Here is a 12,601-nt window from a genome sequence, read left to right on the forward strand (position 1 = left end):
GATTCAAATCTGATCCTTAATAAAGAAGTTATGGCAATTTAAACAACATTTATTCATTTGACCTTGAGATTAAAGGCCATTCAAAGGTCAAGTTCAAATTCAACTTGCCAGGTACAGTACCCTCATGATCGTAAGAAAGTATTTGAAGTTTGAAAGCAATAGCCTTTATACTTTAGATGTAAAGTGCATCTAAAAGGGCCATAATTCCGTCAAAATGTCAACCAGAGTTATACAATTTGTCATGTACAGTCCCCTTATGATAGTTAGCGAGTGTTCCAAGTCTGAAAGCGATATCTATGGTACTTTGGGAGTAAAACGGACCAAAACACACAACTTAACCAAATTTTGAATTTTCTAAGTATAGAAGGGGCCATAATTCTGTCAATATGCCAGTCAGAGATACATAACTTTGCCTGCACAGTCCCCTTATGATAGTAAGTAAGTGTTGCAAGTATGAAAGCAATAGCTTTGATACTTTAGGAATAGAGTGAACCTAAACACAAAACTTAACCAAATTTTCAATTTTCTTAGTATAAAAGGGGCATTACTCTCAAAAAAATGCTGACAGAATTATGCACATTGACCTACACAATTGTTTTGTTGCCATTAAGAAGTATTGCAGTTTGAGTTAATTATCTTTGATATTGTTTAAGTTAGTTGACTTTATACAAAAACTTTAACCAACGCCGACGCCGGGACGAGTAGTATAGCTCTCATTTTTCTATGAAAAGTCGAGCTTATAAAACGCCACATGTTTATAGAGAAAACTATGTTAGTGTGATTGTGTACTTAACTTTATCCCACGAGTGAAGAAAGGTTTACATGGCTTATCCTACAATATTTTTATTTATTTAATTTATTCCTGATGCAATCAAAATAGTAGTCTTTAATTGATAAAATAAAATTAAAAACACATTAAATTAACTTAATCTAACATTGCGTAGTAATATTTATTGTGATCTTTCCCGTTTACGGAATTCGAAATAGTCTTTAAGAATTTCACGCAAAAGAAGAGTAACGAGACAAAATATCGCCATACGCCTCGATTCAAATTTAATCAGCGTTCCAAATTGTACACACACAAGTAGAACATAGACGGTTGTGTACCAAACTACAATTCTTGTTTCATCACTGTAAAAACCCAAAACAAAAATGGCTGCCATTTTGAAATTTACAAAATGTGTAGACACCTACGTGAAGCATGATTCAGCATTTATCTCCACTGATATTGTTAATTTTAGTCTATAAACAACTCTTTTTTTACATATTTTTTACTTACTGACATAAAAAAGTAAAACATCTACTGGTTATTGTTCCTACTCACCGAAGTTGTGTAATATGATTATAGGTGCTGCCTAATTTACAGGGAAAAGCTTTTTTGATAACCATGTATTTTTAATAAATAATATTTTACATTATTGTGTTCAAAATAGTATTATTGTTTCAAAAATAAAGTAATGCATCCAACAATTCAATCTTCAAACGAGCAACATGTTCCTAGCTTTAAGATCTAGCATCTTATTTTGTGTGTTTTCTAGCCGCAGGAATTTAAAGCTGGTTCGGTGGCTGCGGTATAGCGACTATGAGGTCTGCTTAGTAACTGGGAGGTTTCTGTATTGATTCCTAAAGTGGGAGCGTTCTTAAGATCACCCTTAAGACACTAAGTATTGCTCATTGTTGGTTCGGGTACTACTTAAATGTACCTGGGGTACTCTTAAGTATACTTAAATGTACACATGGTACGGAAAATTTACTGAAATGTACCCGGGAATTCTTACGCTAAAGAAGTCATTGTCTTTCTTGGGTAAGCCGCTAGCAGAAGCATGTAAATGACGTTAGTATATATTTTCAGTACATATAGTAAAAGGTGTGTGGTATTGTGTGGTGATACAAAACGCTTCACATCATTTATTTGCACATAAAATAATAGTTACACAACCCGTTATACTAAAACACTGTAATCAACTTACAAAAATATTTACGTATATGAAATTTATAAGTGATGTTATCTTTTGCAAAACTGTGGTTAATGGGGCCATGCATAGTTGAGATTGACCATACTGTCATTAAAGAAGTTCAATATCAAATTGAAGTGAATCAGTGTAGCAATAAAGAAATTATAGTAAAAAGGCAAATTTGGGTGGGTGTGGTCTATGTGAGCGGGGCGCCCCAGGGTTGGTTATGGGGCAATGCATAGTTGAGATTGACGGTATTGTCATAAGAGAGGTTCAGTATCAATGTGAAGTGAATCGCTGTAGAAATGAAGAAATTGTAGTAAAAGGCAATTTTGGGTGGGTGTGGTCTATGTGGGCGGGGCGCCCCAGGGTTGGTATTGGGACCATGCATAGTTGAGATTGACCGTATTGTCATAAGAGAAGTTCAGTATCAATTAGAAGTGAATCGGTGTAGAAATGAAGAAATTATAGTAAAGGGCAATTTCAGGTTGACGTGGTCTATATTGGCAGGGCGCCCCAGGGTTGGTAATTGGGCCATGCATAGTTGAGAATGACTGTATAGTCATAAGAGATGTTCAATATCAATTTGAAGTAAATCGGTGTAGAAATGAAGAAGCTTATGTAAAATAACATAAAAAATGAGTAAAAATCTCTGACCCGGCCCCACCCCAACCCCATACCTTTTGACCCAGGGGTCAGATCAAAATCCCAAATAGTGCAGGGTCGCACATATGCCCATAGCTACCATGTGTGTAAGTTTCAAGGTTCTAGTGCTTATAGTGTAGGAGGGGATAGTGGCTAGAACGGACGGACGGACCGCAGACGGAGATTACCACAATATCCCCACTTTTTCTCCGAAAAGCGTGGGGATAACCATGCTGATTTTGTTCTAGCGCATAAAACATTTTTCATGGAACAACAAGTAACACCAAATTTATTAATTACACAATAGAAAGCAGGGTTTTTCCTCGCTTTATTGGGAAGAGGCCCTAGCCTATAGATTTTGGGAAGAAATTGCTCATTTTGGTAAGAATTCTCCCTAAAATGTCTGCTTTGGGAAATGAAAAAGCTGGTGTAAGTTAGGATTTTTGGGAATACTGCATGATTTTTTAAGAAATTTTTAATTGGGAAGAGGCCTTTAAAAGGCTCGTGTTATAGGAGGCTGAAAACCCCTGGAAAGGATTTCATATGAATGGAATTATGCAGTAACTAAACAAGCTATTTGCTACTGTTTAGAATAACACTCTCTTACTTAAAATGATCTCAACAGGTACTTAGTGCTTTTACATACTTGTGGTAAGTTTTGTTGTACTAGTTTGACATTTACTGGCAGACACTTGTCGATATACAGACTAAATTTGCAAGGGAACCGTCATATTTCTTCAGCATAATTGCCTTCAAATTGTTAATTTAACAGCCCTTTGACAATGTTTGCACATCTGATCTTATAATGCCACTGCTTTGTTTATAGATATACAGATATTGACTTTTCAAAATTCTATAAAAGTTTACACATGTTCCATCCAAGTAAACTAACAGAACCAATAAATAATAAGATCACCACAGCAAATAACTGTGTGTATATCTTGGAAACATCGATAGTTCAGGAATCACTGCTTTGTTTATTTATGGAAACCAAAACTGTCAGTTTTGCTCAATAGAATGGCTGGAGTTGTGTGATGCGGCAGCCCAGCTCTTGCCTTGTCAAACAGCTTCTAAAAACGGAAATCAAACTTAAATCTTAAAATTTGATAAATGATGTAGACAATTCCTAAATGTCCTGTTTTTGTTTTTTTTTCATTTTGAATCTTGCAGATTTGTTACGAACAATTTCGGTACGAAAATCCAACGGTATTAGAATTTGTGGTTTTAGGCCTAAACTTTATATAGTGATATGTAACCTTTCGGGATATCGGCCAAGTGCGAGCAGACGAGGTGTAAATACGTTGAAAATAAGCTAAAAGAAGTTAAAGCGGAATATCGTTAATTTTGTGAATAAATGTATTTCTGATGGATAACAACCACAACTTACCAGAATATTGCTCATGATCCCACGTAAAACTGCTGTATGAGAGCGAATTGAAAATGTGTCACGAATTATGACAAGTTAACAATAGGGTGTCGTTATTGAAATACCGCGAGAATACTGCGAGAATATAAATGCCAACTATAATGTGTAAAACAAAAAAATTGTTTAACAAACGTTTGTGATTTTTCAGGATAATAATAACAATAGAATATCGAAAAGATCAAAGCAAATAAATTCGAAAGAAATCGAAGATTCAGGCAAAACATTTTAGACGGGTTATATTTACCTAAATTGTGTTTGGTAAAGACTGTCACTATATGTAGTGAACCAGTCTATGAGACAGAAAATGAAGAAGATGAGTATTCAGCGGAAATAATTGTGTAATCTTAATTCTGAAACGGTCTAATGTAGCGCAGAAAAACATATAATGCGAGAATATTAAGTCCGATTCGCTAAACAATTATGATGTCATTTATATACTTTTTCCTGAGGTATGTTTTTACATGTGATTTAGCATATGTCAACGTGTTTTTGATTTGTTCTAGGTCATAAAAATATCGCGAAAATATATGTCGCGTGGCAGTTTTTTTATGCATCCCTAGGTGTAATTTTATGTCTAAATTTCCAAATGTAAGAAAGGGTCAACGACCGCTTCGCGGGCTTTTGCCCATAATAAACATGTTTATTTTGGTTAAGTTAATTTGCTTCCATGACGAGTTAAAATTCTGGACATATTTCTTCATCGCCATCCATCTTTTCCATTTTAAAGCACTGGATGTAAGCAGGCAATTCTTTGTGGATAGACATTCTTTGATAGACTGACAAAGGAACGACTTATTCATCAGAGAAATTACCCCTTTTTATTCAACATCGATTTCCTTCGAACAGTTAAAGAACAATTTACTGACACTTTTCTTAAATTTAATCCATCAATTGTTCAACAAAACCTATTCGAATTTCGAGTACATTCGACATTTTAGGCCTAACGAAATCGAAAATGCAGTCTCACCAGTTTCATTCCGGTTTTATATCCCAACACTTACAACCCTCCAAATCCGAATTGTTGTTGTCCTTAAATCCAAAGCGTCTAGCTAGTTTCGTAATTTAGATTACGCCACATGAGATACGTCATAAATTTCGTAATCAATTCAATGAAAACATAAGTACGGAAAGCTGGTACTTCATAAATTTTAGTGAAGGACCAAAAAAGTATGATACGAATATCTACCATTTTAATCCTATTTAAATTAAATCGAGCACGTATTAGTTTTATAAATCACGCACGTAAACAACGAGCGAAATATACACATATATCCAGTTTCGGTCCATGTCGAGCAGTTCCGACACGCAAATCTGTTTATAGATGTGTGCTATCTGATGTATCTCAAGTATTTAAGAGTCCTTTTCACAGATTTTGGCATGTATGGAAGCTTGTCATTAAATGCTTTTTATTGATAAATTTAAACATTGGACCTAAAATTCACCAGTAAAAAAAAACAAGAATATAATTGACAAAAGGAAAAAGAAATAACCCTCAACTGGGCTCGAACCACTGACCCCTGAAGTCCTGGAGTAAAAAGTCTCCCGTTTAAACCACTCGACCATCCGTGCTCATGCTATGAGCGGATGTATTTTTTAATGATAAAGGCGATTCCCGTAGTTTCCCAAAATATAACGATAACAACAGAACTTTCCAATTTATTCAATCGTTTCGGGTTGCAACGCGCTATAATTTTCCGGTTTTCAAATCGTCAAAAGATGCATATAATGGATATTTTAGAGCATGAAGAGCATGTTCAGAATTACTATTTCCTCACGAATATCATAACTAAACAGGACATTTGCGAATCTGAAACAAATTTGTTTTTATTTTGTCAATTTACCGAAACGTGAAAAGGCCCCTTTAAAGAAGGTTTTGACTTCCTTTTTACTGTGTGGATAGAGACATTATTACACAATGTGGGATAAAAATTACAACATGATTTTACCTCTTTTCCCTAATAAATCAAGTTGACAACTGCCTCACATGGTTAAAACATAACAAATACATTGACATAACAACTGGGTAATCTTCTTGACCTATCAAACAATGTGCATCAAGATAAGCATTCACATACATGCAGTCAAATCTTTGGTAAAGACTGCCCTCATATCAATTTGGCAATTTCGGAAAGTCGATCTAATTGAATGCAAGTGTTTATATCCAGTCCATAGACACAAAAATCCAAATCTAAAAATGCAGGATTGAAAGTTTACAAAATCAAAAACAACAACACATAGACAAATATATATAGTTAACATACATGTACATGAACGGCCAGCATGCTTATTGAGTATATTAGCACATATTTTGTTGAAAAATAAAATTTGGTGTTAACTTTTTATTGTTGGATTGTCCCAAATCGAATGAGGTTGCAGACGAAAAAGAACATTGTGTCAGAAAATAATTAAATTGATTGTGTAGTGTATTTATCATTTTGATAAATTGGGCGATATTGCCCAAAATGAGAGCAACGTTTTATATTTACACAATAGAAGTCATCTACAACAAATTCATAAAATATCATTACTGTCTTATTATATGTAAACATCTTCGTTTATGTTACAGTTAAAAATTATTTACTTTACATAACTTAGGAAACAAGTTCTTACAACTTAAGACTAATGCCTCTCGATTCTGCAACCTGGATATATAATATGTACTCGCGCCGAACTGTAATTTGTAAAAAAGGTAAAGGTTGACGAAATTTGAACCCACGACCTTCGAATCCGGAGTAAGACGCTCCACCCAGGGGCGTTTTCAAAAAATTTGGCATGTATTGAAGTTTGTCATTAAATGCTTTATATTGATAAATGTAAACATAGGATGTTTAAAGCTTTAGTAAAAAAAAACAAAAATAAAATTAAAGAAAGAAAAACAGTAATTCTCAACTGGGCTCGAACCATTGGCCGCTGGAGTAAAAGTCTTTCGCTAAGACCACTCGGCCATCCGTGCTAATGTGATACATGTTGTATTTAATACATTATATAAGCAATCCTCGTAGTGTCACAAAATTTAATAGTTGGCCTAAAATTTCCTGAAATCTGACATCTGATGGCATTTCTTAGGCATGGCGTCCTTTTATGTTATAATGCTTGCAAATACATTTTGAAAAAATTCTGGAGGGGATGTCACCCTCTGGGATGCTTGACCACCCTGTTATTAGGTCAAAAGGTCAATGGATGCATTTTGCTTTAAAAATTGAGGCAACATTGCCAAAATTGTGAAATATCAGATACTATTACTGATTTAATCCTGAACTGACTTATATTTAATACTTGAAGGGTTATCTCATTTTTTAACTGATGTTGGCTTTTCATAAGTAGGTCAAAGGTCATCTAGTGAACTTTTATAACCCGTATTGAACGTTTATTACAGTGTATGTTGAAACCAACCAAAGATCCATGTATTATATATATATGTTAGTAACTTTTCAATAAGAGATGGATACTTTGATGATGAAAAGAGTATTTCTCTGTTGTATCTTAAGTGAATGTTCCAAACTTTGTAAATTAGTTAACTAACTTAAAAGAAAACAATGTTCATTTTTAGACTTTTAATACTTATTCCGTTTTATAATATAACAACTTTTTACGTTTAAGAACCAAAATCTGCATTATCATATCAATACAATTACGAGATTTTAAACAATGAAAGTACAGTTACAAGTAAAAATGTGTGATCTACGTTACAGTCTAAATATATACATTGTTTTATATGCATACATGTATTTTGCTAAATACTATTTTTGATAAAAGATTTTAGCTCTAATAGTATACTCTAATGCAGTTCTTAATACTATACGTTCTATAATGTCATATTCATGCACGATAAGCTAGTTTAACTTCACCAATTTAGGATTAATTGTAATAGATATGAGTAAGCAAAAACAGAAATTATTTTAGAAAAACAGTGATCTATTTAGTAATATATTTCAAAATCTTGAAGTACCATTTATAAAATAAAACAAATGCTCATCTGACTTCAATGAACTATTATGACCTACTGTATCATCATGCTGAAGATAATATCGGTCTTGTCTGATAATTTATTTTACAAACGTTACATACATTCACAGTTTTGTTCCAAAACACGAATTACTATGGCAGTATATGAATTTCCTTATCTTTTATCGTTTACAATACCTATCTAGGGTTTAAACAGCCATTCGCTTCACATGCGCATTCAAAAAAGCATCCTTGGTCAGATCGATATCACTTATATTGTGCTGTACTACAGTTGGCTTGACAGCCACATGATACTAACTGGACACATGCTGCAGGGATCTTTGGTTTCCTCATCCATACCGGTTTCAATGAATTTTCTTCAAGTTTCCATGCGCCAGTATCAAGAGGATCATCAGGCTGAAAATCCTTATCTGTGGCATTTAGCCATATCTTTGCCTGATGATTTGCCCTTTAAATAAGAAGTTCAAGCGTATCATTTGTAGGGGGTAACAAATCCAAACTCTTTCTGGCTTAAAAAAAATAACCGATACCTACATGTGTCAATGTTTGGTGGGTGGTCATGACAAGAGCCATACAGCACACACAGAAATTTAGAAACTGCTAGAGCATCACCATCTCTACCAACACCCTCCAATGTATCAGGTTGTGCGATATACTTCACCCAGGCGGGTTTCTTACTTATTCCATTTAGAGCAGACGTGGTGTCGCATCCTGTCAATGCGCGAAACCCCAAAATGTTCCTTATGACATTGTCACCTAGTTTTTCAGATATTGTGTGCACAGGATAACATTTTCTTTGTTTGCCTGTACCAGATATCATATATACCTCGGCGTCAGCTCCAAGGTGCTATATTAACAAGAGCAGAACGTCAGTGTCTCTACAATATACTTATAAACGCGTGTAGCCTCTATCAATAGCGCCCCTTGAGTGCAAGATCATCCGCGAATCTGCCTCCTCATGATTTACACATAGGTTTGTCGCATTAAAAATACTCGACATTGAATCAACATCATCTGGAAATCCACCTCCTACAACTACAATTGATTCTGCTGGAATATTTTCTTATTGGTTTAGCAATTCGTTTAAGAGAAATTCAGCCAAGTCTGCTTTATTGCCATCGTGTGTGATATACTGTTCCCATATTTGCGGAACAGGAACGTTTTGTTATGAGCTTCCTAATAGGTCGACGCTTACCTTTCCTTTTAACTCTCGTTGCTTCTTTGATAGATTTACTTCCAAAGTATCGATAAAAGTCACATCAACTCGGGTAGTGTTTGCGCTGAAATGCCTTAAAACAGATGTTACAAAACAGTTGCATATTGTCCAAATGCCCAATTATTGCACATGTTGCATCAGTCGTTGTCGGAACAACTTGAGGCGTCACTATATCATTTTCCTTTGTAAGCACTTGGAGTACGTTTGATTTCTGGGTTTCATGCATTTTCCCACTAGTCTTTGCAAATGATAATGGCACATCAGAAAGTTCATGTTCTAGTACAGATGCTGTTTCTACAGCTCTCCCTGAATTAACTGCGTTGAAAAGTCTCTGCATTAGCTTTCTGTCAGCCTTTGAAATCTTTGTCACTTTCTGCTTTTCACTGACTGTCTCCTTATAGAGAGATGTAAATGTTTTGGACTGTACCTTTTGAATAGGAGCATAAAATTCAACATTCTGCTCTTTCAGCCTTTACTCTGCAAATTTCTTGAGTAATGTTTTACCTCAACTTTCACAGGTTAATAAATCATCTCTGATATCATTAGTTGCAACGTCCTTAGATGCTATTTTGAAAGTCTGTTCTCCTCTTCATGCACTCCGAATATATCATATGAACCAAAGAGCTGCTGAAGAAACTCTCGAACGAGTTCCATCTGCTCTTTTCTTGAATATTCCAATATCTTCGTCATCATCATGTTGATTGAACAATTTCATGGTACTATTGGAAACCTCATATCTTACTGACCACGTAATACAAAACCTTTTGCCTGGTCCTGTCTTGTTATTCCAATAATACCCCCTGTTGTTTTACACATTCTGCTTATCCACTCAGAAGCTTGGTCGACAGGTACTCCGTTGAATGCTTTTTCCTTCAGCCTGACTACAAAGTGACCTTCAATAAACTCTTTGAACACTCCAGGTGCTTCATTTGCTAATGCTCTTATGTCTGCTAGATATACAGGACCCCAACGGGCATAGTTTGTGTGGTCGTACACAATTAGCCACGTTAGCATCTCAGAAAAGGCTTCAATATGCAACAGCCAATCGCCTATTCTTTGGGCTTTGATGAACTTCATAAGGATGTCAACCAAATGTAGGTAGGAATTCCAGATATAAAAATTCTTCACTTCACTTTTCTCTTTGTCGAATTTATCTAGTAATTCACCTATCTTTTTCTCTTTGACTGCTTTAAGAAGATTATCATTTGCTTCACGAATATCATCTTGGTTCAAGCGACTTTTCATTTCAAAAGAAACCTCTAACTCTCTTACTTCATGTTCAAGTTCTGGGATTTCTTTTACCTTAGATTCTAACCACTGACAATAATATCTTAAATTTAACCTCCAAATTGCCTCATATGCAAGCATATGGCCCCTAAACGCACGATAATATGCCTTTCCATCCATAACCTTAGTAACAGCGTTTGGTCCAAATACACCTGCTTCAAGAAATACGACCTCCAATCCTGAACATTCCATATGTTTACCGATCGCGCGAAGGAAATTGAAGCATACATGAAGTCCTCCCATGATGAAAAATAACATGTAACGTTCTTTATTTGCCCATAATATTTCTTTGCCTTTGCTATACAATGGCTGGTCAGCAGTTATAACAGCGTATTTCTGTCCAACATGCCTACTTATTCCTTCAAATCTATTTATGATAGTTACGATCGTGTCGTACTCATCCGCCGGAGCACACAGAATAGGTAGCATTCCTGGTCTGGTTACACTATTGTTGATATGTTGCTTCATTATATGCGCCCTAGAGCGGTACAGACTGTTTTCCAGATGATGACTGTCGAGAAAGTAGCCAGGCCAAAATTTTGTCATCTGTTACTCTTTTCGTCTCGATTGTTCAAGTTTTCATATCAGGAAAATCATGATGAAATGAGACATTCACAGTTACATATGTACAATATGAGATCACACAGTGGCATACACTTAAAAACAAAATACTCGTATAAAACGGGCAAAGTGCAATATATGACAACTCATGAGCATCTACTTGACCAGAAGGGATACAAATTCTGAATAAAATATACCATTAATGCTGCATAAATAACTATCAGTTGCTCCTAATGAGTCTTAATTTTTGCTTGATACAAATGGCGTTTTCCTTTTCAGGGGCATTTAATCTTCATTAACTTTCAGTTACAAAGCCTGGCTATTTTCTGTATTGGGTTTTCTGTACAAGCATGAAGTCAACAGGGATTAGATTAGCAGTATAAGATATATGCAGTTTAAACAGGAAGAAGAATGTACACTTAAAAACAATGTAATAAGATACTGTAAAAAAACACAAATGAGTTTCAGTCTTTTTTTAAGCGTACGTTGTACTTCATTATACATATAATGGATCCTTTTAAAAAAAAATTAACTTTACAAATATGTTTATAGAGTTAACACAAATCAGCAAAAACTATTCCATTGTTTAAAAAATACTTTTTGAATTTTATATTTTATTCTGTTGATATTCAATGCCAGTTGTCATGCTTATTTCGGCCTAAAAGTGCACTAAATGACCTTTTGACCTATATAAGTGAACACTAGAATAGATAACAATTAAATTAGATCCAAGCAGGTTCATTTTCAGACAATATTACTGCCTTAAACTTTTCAATTTTGGTTATAAATCACAATTAGATGTATTTCATCACCTAAACAACTGAAAACTGTACTCATTGACCTTTAACCTAATTAAAAGGATACCAAGCACCTGAGAAGGTGACATCCCCTCTAGAATTTCAGCAGATGGTATGTTGATTCCAAAAAAACATAAACAGAAGCCATGTCTAAAAAATGCCAACTAACTTTTTTTCCTGGCACATTTCTCAGATTTTTAGGTTAACTATAACGACAACAACAAAACTCTCCAAATTATCAAATCGTTTCGCATTTATAATGTTTAGGTTTTAAAATCGTCAAAAGAGGCAAATAATTGCTATTTTAGAGCATGGTAAAGGTTCAGTATTACTTTTTCCTGACAAATATCATAACTACAAAGAAAATTTGCATATTTGAAACATTTTTTAAAATTTTATCAATTAACCAAATCGTGAAAAGATCCCTTTAAACACTGTCTACGGGAACAATTTACAGCAGACGATTTTAAAACACTTGATATCTAATTGCAGATGGAAATTTACATGTGATTAAAGCAGATATTGCACATACCGATTGTGTTCATTGTGTGAGATGATTTACACATTTCGTCTGCCGCAATGGGCAAACATGTGTGTACAGGGACCAAAGAGCTAAGAACAGAGATCATAATGTATAATGAAATGTAAATATTTGCACCAAAAAGCATTACCTCTGCATATGAATAAAATTGTACGCAAAGAGATCATAATATTAAATCAAATTTTAACAATATGCACAAAACACTAG

Source organism: Dreissena polymorpha, chromosome 4, assembly GCF_020536995.1.
Source record: "Dreissena polymorpha isolate Duluth1 chromosome 4, UMN_Dpol_1.0, whole genome shotgun sequence".
Classification (NCBI taxonomy): Eukaryota; Metazoa; Mollusca; class Bivalvia; order Myida; family Dreissenidae; genus Dreissena; species Dreissena polymorpha.